Here is a 13,653-nt window from a genome sequence, read left to right as displayed (position 1 = left end):
GTGGTGATATGTATGGTGTGTGTAGGTGGTGATGGGAATGGTGTGTGTAGGTGGTGATGGGTATGGTGTGTGTAGGTGGTGATGGGTATGGTGTGTGTAGGTGGTGATGGGAATGGTGTGTGTAGGTGGTGATGGGAATGGTGTGTGTAGGTGGTGATGGGTATTGTGTGTGTACGTGGTGATGTGTATGGTGTGTGTAGGTGGTGTTGGGTATGGTGTGTGTATGTGGTGATGGGAATGGTGTGTGTAGGTGGTGATGGGTATTGTGTATGTAGGTGGTGATGGGTATGGTGTGTGTAGGTAGTGATGGTATGGTGTGTGTGTAGGTGGTGATGGGTATTGTGTATGTAGGTGGTGAAGGGTATGGTGTGTGTAGGTGGTGATGGGTATTGTGTATGTAGGTGGTGAAGGGTATGGTGTGTGTAGGTGGTGATGGGTATGGTGTGTGTAGGTGGTGATAGGTACGGTGTGTGTGTGTGTAGGTAGTGATGGGTATGGTGTGTGTACGTGTAGGTAGTGATGGTATGGTGTGTGTGTAGATGGTGATGGGTATGGTGTGTGTGTAGGTGGTGTTGGGTATGGTGTGTGTAGGTGGTGTTGGGTATGGTGTGTGTAGGTGGTGTTGGGTATGGTGTGTGTAGGTGGTGATGAGTATGGTGTGTGTAGGTGGTGAAGGGTATGGTGTGTGTAGGTGGTGATGGGTATGGTATGTGTAGGTGGTGAAGGGTATGGTGTGTTTAGGTGGTGATGGGTATGGTGTGTGTAGGTGGTGATGGGTATGGTGTGTGTAGGTGGTGATGGGTATTGTGTGTGTAGATGGTGAAGGGTATGGTGTGTGTAGGTGGTGATGGGTATGGTGTGTGTAGGTGGTGAAGGGTATGGTGTGTGTAGGTGGTGAAGGGTATGGTGTGTGTAGGTGGTGATGGGTATGGTGTGTGTAGGTGGTGATGGGTATGGTGTGTGTAGGTGGTGATGGGTATTGTGTGTGTAGATGGTGAAGGGTATGGTGTGTGTAGGTGGTGAAGGGTATGGTGTGTGTAGGTGGTGATGGGTATGGTGTGTGTAGGTGGCAGGTTTGGGATGGCAGCTTAGCGGTTCCTGTTTTTTTAGGTGGGGGGGCCGGAAAATAGAAGGCTTAGCGGCTCCTTTTCTTAGGGGGGGGGGGGGGTAGGGTCCGCTAAGGTCTGAAAGGTTTCTTATGGGGGAAAATTAAAAAATTTCAGAGTTCAGTTTTTATGGAAATATTTTCGAGTTCATCTAACCATAGAAGTTTATTTAAGAGTGTAAGACCGAAATTATTAAAAAAAAGACCATTTTCAGAGAATATTGTTATAGAAGTTTTGTTAAGGAAAATAGACACCTTACCCATAACTTTTAGTTTGTATATCTATTTACAGCTATTTCACCTGTAAAAAGACCGAAAATTATTCAGAGACCATTTGAAGACCGATTTTCATCAGAAACCAATAATATGACAGAGACCATTTACAGACCAAAAATAGTCAAAGACCATTTAAAACCAAAATATGACAGCGCCCATTTGAAGACGATATTTACCGAAATTTGACAGATTATTTTAGACCCAAATAATGTCAGAGACCAATAAAAGACCTAAATTATTCAGAGTTCAGTAGAAATCTGAAATTAGTCAGAGACCAGTCAAAAGACCAAAATTAGTCAGAGACCAGTTTATGTCCCAAATTCCTAGAGTCCAGTAAAGACCAAAAAATATTATGAGTCCCATAAAGACCAAAAAATATTCCGAGTCCCATAAAGACCAAAAATTTATCAGAGTCAAGTTGTAGACAGAGACCAGTTGCAGACCAAAATAAGACAGAGTTCAGCTGTAGGACCGATATATAACAGAGTTCCCTAAAGACCGAAAAATAGTCAGAGTCCACTTTGAGACTAAATATTTCAGAGTTTTACTTGCACCTGCATTTTTAAAGGGGTGGAGGAAATTCAAATATTATCAGAGTCCAGTGGAGACCAAAAAATTTGACAGAGACCATTTTACGACTAAATTTATTTGAGACCGCATTTATAAGTGTAGTTTCGCTACGTATTTCAAACGTCATATTTCAAACGTGGTAAATGAAATCAAGTCAGTAAGCAAGTTCTAGATCCTGTCCCCCGCTTTACATTACCCCATAACATCTTTACTAACAGTCCAATCCCTAGTATTTTAAACATAGCTATTACAGAAGTAGTTCAATACGACAATTTTGTTACTGAGCTCTAGCTCTCATCCTCAGCCTTAGATCCCACTCTTATGTTCGTTAATAGCCCCTCAATTCTCCTGAAATTTAAACGTGCTGTATTTCAGACACAGTAAATAAGATCCAAACAATTATCGAGCTCCAGCTCTTTCCCCTCCACCTTAACCCCCTCTCATAATTCATTAGTAGCGGATCAATTTCCCTGAAATTTAAAGCCGCAGTATTTCAGACACAGTAAATAAGATCCAAACAATTACCATGCTCCAGTTCCTGTTCCCCACCTTAGTTCTCTCTCGCATCTTCTTTAGTATCTAAGCAAATCCCCTAAAGATTTAAAACATAGCTAGTTCAGATGCAGTAAATAAGACCAAAGCAATTACTGCATTTCAGCATTTGTCCCCATCCCTAGGTCACTCCTGTAAATTCCCAATATCAGCCCAAATCCCCCAAGATTTAGGATCACAATATTTCTAACGTAGTAAAATATATCAAGACATTAAACGGGCTTCAACTCCCGTCCTCCCCTTCAGTTCATCAAATATAATTCAGATCAAGATGCTCTCCAGTATATCGAAGTAAAGATATCCTGTCCCTTAATACCCTTTTTGTACTCAGTTATGTAAATAATCACTAACAAGCTAATATTCACACGGTCATATAGCACCTTACCTTCAATACCCTTTGTTTACTCAACTAAGCAATAATCCCATGGTCAGAAATCAAACCTTACCTTCTCATCCCTTACCTCCTCTGCCCTTACCCCCTTACAATCCCATCCCTTACCCCACCCCCTCCCTTAACCCCACCAACTCCCCCTTCATTTCGCCCATTTCCATCTTATCCAAACATTCAATAATGCTGCTGTATTTGTATATTTTCTCTATATATTACTATGTTTTTTGCATTCTCATCCATGTTCACTCCAAGTTCTGCAAATATTCACAGCATGTTCAGTTCATATTTTTCACCCGTTTTCTCCATTTTTCTGTGTTTTTGTCATTTTCCCCACATGTTCACTGTATTTCTTGTCATGTTTTCATGTTCATCACATGTTCTCTATACAACTTTTATACTGAATATTCATGTTCTCAATGTTTATAGCATGTTCTTCACATGTTCAGTGTTCATTTTTTGTACTCCCTATGTTCCTTATCATGTTTTCATGTTCTCTGTAAGTTCATATTCCCCACAAGTTCAATGTGCTTATGGCATTCACTTACATGTTCTATAAAACCAAATGTACCAAGACACTCATTTCTTAACGTTCCTTAAATAAAATCCTTCGCCAATCAACTAAAAAATGTCAAGGAAAAATAAAATTATTCTCCAATCAACTGAAAATAGCCATATTCTTTATTTTTAACTAAAATAGCTAAATAGTCAAATAAAACTTTCCAACACTGTTCATAACTAACTTTATCCATCGTCAATCAACTAAAAAATAGTCACTTTCATCATTACTTAACAAAAAATATTCGTCAATAAACTGAAAATAGCCATGTTCATCATGTCTTCTTGTCTTTTCCTAACTAAAATAACACTTCTCTCAACTGAAATAGTCAAGTGTAGCTTCGTTCAACACCATTCTTAACTAAAGTAACCTTTCACTTCGCTAAAAATAGTCAAAAGAAACTTTCCAACACTGTTCATAACTACCTATATCCATCCTCAATGAACTGAAAATAGCCACGTTCATTATCTTTTCTTGTCGTTTCGTAACTAAAATATTCACCAATCAACAGAAAATAGTCATGTTCAACATTTTTTCTTGTCGTTTAGGAACTAAAATAACTCTTCTCTCAACTAAAAATATCCATGTTCATCATGTTTTCTTGTCTTTTCTTAACTAAAATTATTCTTCCTCTCAACTAAAAATAGTCAAATGTAACTTTTTTCAGACCTTTCGTAAATAAAATTATGTGTCGTTAAGTAAGAAATATAGTCAAAAACACTCTTCGAGACATTAAGGACACACTCAGACACACCAAAGTTACTCCTAAAGACGTCAAGGAAACTCTTCGAGACTTCAAGTACAGAGTCAAAAGACACCAAAAACACACTCAGAAACACAAAATTTACTCTTCGAAACATCAAGGACACAGTCAAAGACATTACAGACACTTTTCGAGATATCAATTTCACAATCAAAGATATCAATGACACACTCAAACACGTCAAAAATACTACTCGTGTCCTGAAGAGTTATTCTCAGTCATCAAAAGTTATTCTAAGACATCAAAAGTTATTCACAGAGCTATCAAAAAGCTATTCTCAGAGCCAACAGAAGTCATTCTCAGTAATCAAAGTTATTCTCAGAGTCATCAAAAGTTATTATCGGTCATCAAAGGAAATCTCTAAGACATCAAAGTTATTCTCAGAGTCATCAAAAAGTTGTTCTCTAAGACATTAAAGTTATTCTCAGAGTCATCAAACGGTATTCTCATGCCATCAAATGTTAATCTCTAAGTCATCAAAGTTGTTCTGTAAGATATCTTCGTTCATCAAAGTTATTCTCTGAGCCATCAAAGGAAATTTCTAAATCACCTTCGTTCATCAAATTTGATCTCTAAGATATTAATGTTGTTCTCTAAGACATCTTCAGGCATAAAATTTCTCACCAAAATGTAACTAGTTCAGCTTTTCATGTCAAACATGTACTACTGTTAAAATATATATGTAACCTACCCTAATCTATTCTATCATATTCCTCCCCTAACTGATGTAACTTGCCTAATCAAACTTATCTAACCTAACCTAATGTAACTTACCTAACTTAACTTTCATAACCTTACCCAACCAAACCTATCCTAATCCAACCTAATCTAACTTAGCCTAACCTATCCTAACTTAACTAACCTGACTTAATTTAACCTAACCTATCCTAATTTAACTAACCAAACCTAACTTAACTTGCTTAAACTCTCATATCCTATCCTAACTTAACTAACCTAACCCAACCCAACGTAACCTCACCAAACCTAACTTACCCTAACCTAACTAACCCTAACCTAACTTAACCTAACCTAACTTAACTTACATAACCTAACTTAACTTAACTTACATAACCTAACCTAACCTAACTTAACTTGCTTAATCCAACCTATCCTAACCTAACTTAACTTAACCTAACCTAACTTAACTAACCTAACCTAACTTAACATAAATTACCTAACTTAACTTAACTTATCCTAACTTAACTAACCTAACCTAACCCAGCCTAACTTAACCTAACCTAACTTAACTTAACCTAACTTAACATACCTAACCTAACCTATCCTAAGATAACTTATCTAACCTCCTCTACCTAATGTTACTTATCTAACAAAACTTACCCAAACTGACTTAACCTACCTCACCCAACCAGACATGACCTAACTTATATAAATATTCCTGCTTGTTTTTTTTTGTGTTTCGTGAATCAATGTCTCATAATCATTTGTTCGGTTCAAAGGTTCATTTCTCAAATGTTCATTTATGCATTTCAAGTGCTTTTTTGTTTAATATTGGGTATTTAAGCATTTCAAAGAATTTTGTTATATATAGGCATTTACTCGTTTCAAGGGTTAATTTCTCAAATGGATGTTTATGCATTTCAAGGGTTATTCGTTAAAGATATGGTATTTTTGCATTAAAAGGGATATTCGTTAGATATGACTGTTTATGCATTTTTTAACCTTTTTACTTAAACTTCCTCAAGTTGCTCATAAGTTGTATTTATTATGAAATCCTTTGAAATGCTGAAATACCCAGTGTTAAACAAATTGCACTTGAAATGCATAAATGAACATTTTGAGAAATGAACCTTTGAAACCAACAAATAAGTTTTGGGTAAGTTTTGTTAGATAAGTTACATTAGGTAGAGGAGGTTAGGTAAGTTATCTTAGGATAGGTTAGGTTAGGTGAGTTAAGTTAGGTTAAGTAAGTTATCTTTAGTTAGGTTAGGTTAGGTTAAGTTAGGATGGGTTACGTTAGGTTAGTTAAGTTAGGATAGGTTAGGTTAAGTTAGGTTAGGTTAAGTTAGGTTAGGTTAGTTTAAGCTAGGTAATTTACATTAAGTTAGTTTAGGTTAGTTAAGTTAGGTTAGGATAGGTTAAGTTAAGCAAGTTAAGTTAAGCAAGTTAAGTTAGGTTAGGTTAAGTTAAGCAAGTTAAGTTAGGTTAGGTTAAGTTAGGTTAGATTAGGTTAGGTTATGTTAAAAAAAGTTAGGTTAGTGTAGGTTATGTTAGTTAAGTGAGGATAGATTAGGTTAAGTTAGTTAAGTTACGATAGGTTTGGTTAAAAAAAAGTTAGGTTAGGGTAAGTTATGTTAGTTAAGTTAGGATAGGGTAAGTTAGTTAAGTTAGGATAGGTTGGGTAATGTGAGATAAGTTAGGTTAGCTTAAGTTAGGTTAGGTTAGGTTAAGTTAGGTTAGGGTAAATTAGGTTAGGTTAGGTTAGGTTGAGTTAGGTTAGTTAAGATAGCATAGGACAGGTTAAGCATGTTAGTTAGGTTGGGTTATGTTAGGTTAAGTTAGGATAAGTTAGGTTATGCAAGCTAAGTTAGGTTAGGTTAAGTTAATTTAGGTTGGGTTAGGATAGGTTTGGTTGGGTTATGCAAGGTATGTTAGGTAAGTTACATTAGGTTAGGTTAGTTAGGTTAGGTTAGGTTAAGCAAGTTAGATTAGGTTAGGTTATGAGAGTTAAGTTAGGATAGGTTTGGTTAGGTTAAGTTAGATAATTTAGGATAGGTTAGGATATGCAAGTTAAGTTAGGTTAGGTTAAGTTAGGTTAGGGTAAGTTAAGTTAGGTTAGGTTAGGTTAGGTTGGGTTAGGTTAGTTAAGTTAGGATAGGATAGGATAGGTTAAGCAAGTTAAGTTAGGTTAGGTTAAATAAGGTTAGGTTAGTTAAGTTAGGATAAGTTAGGTTATGCAAGTTAGGAATTGTTAGGTTAAGTTAGGTTAGATTGGGTTAGGATAGATTTTGTTGGGTTAGGATAGGTTAGGTTATGCTAGTTAAGTTAGGTAAGTTACATTAGGTTAGGTTAGTTAGGTTAGGTTAGGTAAGTTTGATTAGGTAAGTTACATCAGTTAGGGGAGGAATAGGATAGAATAGATTAGGTTAGTTTAGATATATATTTTAACAGAAGTGCAAGTTTGATATGAAAAGCTGAACTAGTTACATTTTGGAGAGAAATTTTATGCCTTGAGATGTCTTAGAGAACAACATTGATGTCTTAGAGAACAAATTTGATGAACGAAGGTGAGTTAGATATTACCTTTGATGATTGAGAATAACTTTGATGAGCGAAGATATCTTACAGAACAGCTATGATAACTGAGATTAACTTTGATGACTTAGAGATTAACTTTTGAGGACATGAGAATACCATTTGATGACTCTGAGAATAACTTTAATGTCTTAAAGAATAACTTTTTGATGACTCTGAGAATAACTTTGATGACTTAGAGAATAACTTTGATGATTGAGAATAACTTCTGATGACTCTGAGAATAACTTTTGTTGGCTCTGAGAATAACATTTTGCTAAAGTAACTTTTGCTAAAGTAAAGTAAAGTAACTTTTTTGGAGTAACTTCGGTGTGTCTGAGTTTGTCCTTGATGTTTCAAAGAGTAAATTTTGAGTCTCTGAGTGTGTCTTTGGTGTCTTTTGACTCTGTTATTGATGTCTCAAAGAGTTTCCTTGATGTCTTCAGGAATCCCTTTGTTGTGTCTGAGTGTGTCCTTAATGGAGTGTGTCTCGAAGAGTGTTTTTGTCTATATTTCTTATTTAACGACACATAATTTTAGTTACGAAAGTGCTGAAGGAAGTTACATTTGATTATTTTAAGTTGAGGGGAAAAATAATTTTATTTAAGAAAAGACAAGAAAACATGATGATCATGGATATTTTTAGTTGAGAGAAGAGTTATTTTAGCTCCTAAACGACAAGAAAAGATGTTGAACATGACTATTTTCTGTTGATTTGTGAATATTTTAGTTACAAAACGACAAGAAAAGATGAAGAACGTGGCTATTTTCAGTTGATTGACGCTGGATAAAGTTAGTTATGAACAATGTTGGAAAATTTCCTTTGACTATTTAGCTATGAGAAAAAAGTTATTTTAGTTAAGAATAGTATTGAACGAAGTTAATCCTGACTATTTTGTAGGTGATTGATGAATATTTTAGTTAAAAATGAAGAAAATAACTCTTTTCAGATGATTGGAGAATACTTTTAGTTTCTCTTGGCTATGTTTTAGTTGATTTGCGAATGATTTTAGTTAAGGAACGTTAAGAAATGAATGTCTTGATAGATTTGATTTTATTGAACATGTAAGAGAATGCGATGAGCACAATGAACTTGTGGGGAATATGAACTTACAGATAGTTTCCTTATCATGAAAACATGATAAGGAACATAGGGAATTCAAAGAATGAACACTGAACATGTGAAGAACATGCTAAGAACATTGAGAACATGAATATTGAGTATAACATTTCCATAGAGAACATGTGATGAACATGAAAACATGAAAAAGAATACAGTGAACATGTAGGGAAAATGGCAAAAACACAGAAAATTGGAGAAAACTGTGAAAAATATGAACTGAACATGCTGTGAATATTTTCAGAACATGGAGTGAACATGGATGAGAATGTGAAGAACACAGTAAATATAGAGAAAATATACAAATACAGTAGCATTATTGAATGTTTGGATAAAATGGGAATGGGCGAGATGAAGGGGGAGTTGGTGGGGTTTAGGGAGGGGGTGGGGTAAGGGATGGGAAGGTATGAGGGTAAGGGCAAGGGAGGTAAGAGATGGGAAGGTAAGGTGTGATTTCTGACCGTGGGATTATTGCTTAGTTGAGTAAACAACTCAAGTAATATTCACACATACTGTGTGAATATTAGCTCGTTAGTGATTATTTACATAGCTGAGTACAAAATGGTTATTAATGGACAGGATATGTTTACTTTGATAGACTAGAGAGCATCTTGATCTGAATTAAATTTGATGAACTAAAGGGGTGGACGGGAGTTGAATCTTGGGGAATTTGGGCTGATATAGGTAATTTACAGGAGTGAACTATGGAAGGGGACAAATGCTGAAACTCAGTAATTGCTTTGGTCTTATTTACTGCATCTGAACTAGCTATGTTTTAAATTTTTAGGGGATTTGCTTAGATACTAAAGAAGATGCGAGAGAGAACTAAGGTGGGGAACAGGAACTGAAGCTTGGTAATTGTTTGGATCCTATTTACTGTGTCTGAAATACATAGGTTTTAAATTTCATGGAAATTGTTCTGCTACTAACGAAATATGAGAGAGGGTTAATGTGGGGGTAAGGAGTTGGAGGTCGATAATTGTTTGTACCTTATTTACTGTGTCTGAAATACAGCACGTTTAAATTTCAGGAAAATTGATGGGTTTTTAACGAAGATACGGGTGGAAACTTAGGCTGAGGATGAGAGCTGGAGCTCGGTAACTTAATTGTCGTATTGTACTACGTCTGAAATAGCTATGTTTAAAATTTCAGGGGGATTGGACTGTTAGTAAAGATGTGTGATGGGTAATGTAAAGCGGGGGACAGGAGCTAGAACTTGCTTAGAATTGGGCATAAATTGGGCTGTTAGTAGCGAAACTACACTTATAAATGCGGTCTCTAATAAATTTAGACTTAAAATGGTCTCTGTCAAATTTTTGGGTCTCCACTGGATTCTGATACTATTTGAATTTCCTCCATTAGAACTCTTTAAGAACGCAGGTGTAAGTAAAACTCTGAAACATTTTGGTCTCAAAGTGGACACAAAGTGGAATATTTTTCGGTCTTTAGGGGACTCCTAAAGTACTCAACGGACTCTGCCTAATTTTCGGTAATGAACTGGACTCTGAGTTGAGTCCAGTTCAGACTAATTTTGGGTCTTTACGGGACTCTGTTAAATTTCGGTCTTACAGCTGAACTCTGTCTTATTTTGGTCTGCAACTGGTCTCTGACGAATTTCTTTCTATAACTTGACTCTGACGAATTTTCGGTCTTTATAGGATTCTGAAAATTTTTGGGTCTTTACTGGACTCTGATGAATTTGGGGCATAAACTGGTCTCTGACTGATTTTCAGGATAAACAGGTCTCTGACTAATTTTGGTCTTTTGACTTGTCTCTGACTAATTTCAGATTTCTACTGGACTCTGAATAATTTAGGTGTTTTACTGGTCTCTGACAATATTTGGGTCTAAAATAATGTCAAATTTCAGCAAATTTTGGTCTTCAAATTGGCTCTGTCATGTTTTTCGTCTCAGATGAAAATCGGTCTTCAAATGGTCTCTGAATAACTTTCGGTCTTTTTACAGGTGAAATAGCTGTAAATGGATATACAAACTAAAAGTTATGGGTAAGATGTTTGTTTTCCTTCACAAAACTTCTATAACAATATTCTCAGAAAATGGTAATTTTTAAAAATTGACGGAACGAAAATTGACGAAAATATATATATATGTATATATATATATATATATATATATATATATATATATATATATATATATATATATATATATATATATATATATATATATATATATATATATATATATATATATATGTCGTACCTAGTAGCCAGAACGCACTTCTCAGACTACTATGCAAGGCTCGATTTGCCTAATAAGCCAAGTTTTCATGAAATAATAGTTTTTCGACTACCTAACCTACCTAACCTAACCTAACCTAACTTTTTCGGCTACCTAACCTAACCTAACCTATAAGGATAGGTTAGGTTAGGTTAGGTATGGTTGGTTAGGTTCGGTCATATATCTACGTTAATTTTAACTCCATTAAAAAAAAAATTGACCTCATACATAATGAAATGGGTAGCTTTATCATTTCATAAGAAAAAAATTAGAGAAAATATATTAATTCAGGAAAACTTGGCTTATTAGGCAAATCGGGCCTTGCATAGTAGGCTGAGAAGTGAGTTCTGGCTACTAGGTACGACATATATATATATATATATATATATATATATATATATATATATATGTCGTACCTAGTAGCCAGAACGCACTTCTCAGCCTACTATGCAAGGCCCGATTTGCCTAATAAGCCAAGTTTTCCTGAATTAATATATTTTCTCTAATTTTTTTCTTATGAAATGATAAAGCTACCCATTTCATTATGTATGAGGTCAATTTTTTTTATTGGAGTTAAAATTAACGTAGATATATGACCGAACCTAACCAACCCAACCTAACCTAACCTAACCTATCTTTATAGTTTAGGTTAGGTTAGGTAGCCGAAAAAGTTAGGTTAGGTTAGGTTAGGTAGGTTAGGTAGTCGAAAAACCATTAATTCATGAAAACTTGGCTTAATAGGCAAATCGGGCCTTGCATAGTAGGCTGAGAAGTGCGTTCTGGCTACTAGGTACGACATATATATATATATATATATAACCTACCTACCTACCTAAATATATATATATATATATATATATATATATATATATATATATATATATATATATATATATATTATTAAATATGACCGAAAAAGTAAGATTAATAATTCTAACACGAATTTTCTCTATCTTTCTTATGTTTCTTTACACTGTTGATAGTAATTCAAAGATCAATTCTCCAAAATTCATTTTTATTTCTAGTCTGACGCGACACTTGAGCGCGTTTCGTAAAACTTATTACATTTTTAAAGACTTTAGTTTACAAACACACAACTGTAACTGAATAGAGCTTTACACATCTTCGAGGTTTATATCTACATTTGGGTGAGGTGGATGAGGTGAAAAACAAACTTTCAACAATATGTATTAAATTCCAACACAAGACAGAACACGAAACAATGGGTATTGAATAGGTATTAAATTCAAACACAAGACAGAACACGAAACAATGGGTATTGAATGGAAGTAATTGTAGAAAGCCTATTGGTCCAAATTTCTTGATGCTTCTATATTGGAGCGGAGTCTTGAAGTGGGTAGAATATAGTTGTGCATTAATTGGCTGTTGATTGCTGGTGTTGACTTCTTGATATGTAGTGCCTCGTAGACGTCAAGCCGCCTGCTATCGCTGTATCTATCGATGATTTCTGTGTTGTTTGCTAAGATTTCTCTGGTGATGGTTTGTTTATGGGAAGAGATTATATGTTCCTTAATGGAGCCCTGTTGCTTATGCATTGTTAAACGCCTGGAAAGAGATGTTGTTGTCTTGCCTATATACTGGTTTTATTTGAAAGTGAAACGCCATGCAACCTCTGAAGAGACAACTAACACAACACCTATACCCCCTATTAGACTATTTTACAGGAACTTCTTTTCCACAGCCCATAAAACGGAGGAAAGGGTCCTGAAAGATACTGTCAGTAGAAACGTTATCCCTACAGACAAAAATCAGAGGATACAACTGACGATTTACTTTAAAACCAGAAAAACGGCCAGCCTACTCATGAGAAACTCTCCAGACACAAAGCAGAACGCTTTAAAAGAGACCAACGTCGTCTATGCCTTCAAATGCCCTCTTGGGGACTGTAAGCTCCAAAAAAAAACAGTATATAGGCAAGACAACAACATCTCTTTCCAGGCGTTTAACAATGCATAAGCAACAGGGCTCCATTAAGGAACATATAATCTCTTCCCACAAACAAACCATCACCAGAGAAATCTTAGCAAACAACACAGAAATCATCGATTTCTATGTTGTTTGTCATATATATATATATATATATATATATATATATATATATATATATATATATATATATATATATATATATATATATATATATATATATATATATATATATTTTAGTCCAAAAAAGAGTACCACCTCTAGCTGGAAGAAGGGGGACCCATAGCCTCGGAGGAAACCACGCATAACGCATTAGAGGGAATGTTTAGATCCCCTCCAATACAGTTTCTGTGTGCTTTTCTCCTACCACCCCCTTCCTTTTTTATTTTTTGTGCTTTATTATGCATTTGATGGTTACAAAATATACATGGGTTGATACAAAAATAATAATGCAAAAAGGTGCTTAAAGGTTATGGATCTCTTGAATAACACAACAATGGGAAACATTGATGAATGTCACAGACGGGTTCGATCATTGTTGCAAGTCAAACACTTCTTCGAATTCCTCTGAAGTTGGACTAGTGCCCAAGACGCAACAGGCATTTCCCCTCTGAATCGCAACACTGAGGCGCTGGAACAAGAAACTTTTTGCTCTCTGGTCTTTTGTAGCGCTGATCAATTTGTCCCCCAATTCCTTCAGGAACTTATATATATATATATATATATATATATAACCTAACCTAATATATATATATATATATATATATATATATATATATATATATATATATATATATATATATATATATATATATATACATATATATATATACATACATACATAAATACACATATATTTGGGGTGTAATTTGAATGTGAA

At 35.0% G+C, this 13,653-nt stretch overlaps 1 protein-coding gene across 1 annotated transcript in view; it reads left to right on the top strand.

Annotated features, from left to right (window-relative positions):
* Window positions 1-13,653, top strand: part of LOC123750388 (golgin subfamily A member 6-like protein 6) — a 278,485-nt gene that overhangs the window by 7,137 nt on the left and 257,695 nt on the right. The gene's annotated exons all lie outside the window — the stretch shown is intronic.

This window comes from Procambarus clarkii, chromosome 15 (genome assembly GCF_040958095.1).
Source record: "Procambarus clarkii isolate CNS0578487 chromosome 15, FALCON_Pclarkii_2.0, whole genome shotgun sequence".
Taxonomy (NCBI): Eukaryota; Metazoa; Arthropoda; class Malacostraca; order Decapoda; family Cambaridae; genus Procambarus; species Procambarus clarkii.
Note: the sequence above shows the minus strand (reverse complement) of the source record. Positions and strands in the feature narration are given on the sequence as shown.